We start from the raw sequence: 1,125 nt of genomic DNA on the forward strand, positions 1-1,125 counted from the left end.
AAGAAAGCAAGAAAGCAAGAAAGCAAGAAAGCAAGAAAGCAAGAAAGAAAGAAAGAAAGAAAGAAAGAAAGAAAGAAAGAAAGAAAGAAAGAAAAAGAAAATCTTTGGGCCAGTGTAAGCAGGGTCACCCAGAGCAACTAGGGCTAACCAGAGCAAGCAGAGGACTTAAAATTCAATTCCCAAGAACCACATGAAGGCTCACTACCATCTGTACAGCTTACAGTGTAGTCACATACATTAAATAAATAAATAAATAAATAAATAAATAAACAAACAAACAGACAAATAAAAAAATCTTCAAAAAAAAAGAAGAAGAAGAAAAAGAAGAAAATGGCTTCTAGCTCTTCCGGTCCCCGCCAGCACCTGGATAGCTTGGGCGCGGAGTCATCTGACACCTGCAAGCTACCCATAAGACCCTCCATGGGATATTAAGACCTCTGGTGAGTGGAACACAGCTGCTGCTCCAATCCAATCTCTTGGGACCTGAGACTGCATTAATTAGGGAAGCAGAAAACCCAGTCTGATCAGGGGCACAAGTCCCTACTGGTCCATGACAGCACAGGGATACTTTGGGCGTGGAGTCTGCGGACACCCGTAAGCTATACACAGGACCATCTACAGGATCTTAAGACCTCTGTGAGTGGATCACAACTTCTACCAGGAGGCAGGTTCAAACACCAGATATCTGGTCACCTTCCCTGCAAGAGGAGAGCCTATCTGCAGAGAGTACTCTGAACACTAAAATTCAGGAGAGAGCTAGTCTCCCAGGTCTCCTGATAGAGGTTAACATAAACACCTGAGGAACAATATCTAACCAGAGACAACTACAACAACTGAGTCCAGAGATTACCAGATGGCGAAAAGGCAAACGTAAGAATCTTACTAACAGAAACCAAGACTAATCACCATCATCAGAACCCAGCACTCCCACCCCACCCAGTCCTGGGCAACCCAACACACCCAAAAAACTACACCGAGAATTAAAACCATATCTCATGATGATGGTAGAGGACATCAAGAAGGACTTTAAAACTCACTTAAATAAATACAGGAGAACACTGCTAAACAGGTAGAAGACCTTAAAGAAGAAGCACAAAAATCCCTTAAAGAATTGCAGGAAAACAC

The sequence above is a fragment of the Mus caroli genome, unplaced genomic scaffold (assembly GCF_900094665.2).
Source record: "Mus caroli unplaced genomic scaffold, CAROLI_EIJ_v1.1 scaffold_13079_1, whole genome shotgun sequence".
In the NCBI taxonomy this organism is placed as follows: Eukaryota; Metazoa; Chordata; class Mammalia; order Rodentia; family Muridae; genus Mus; species Mus caroli.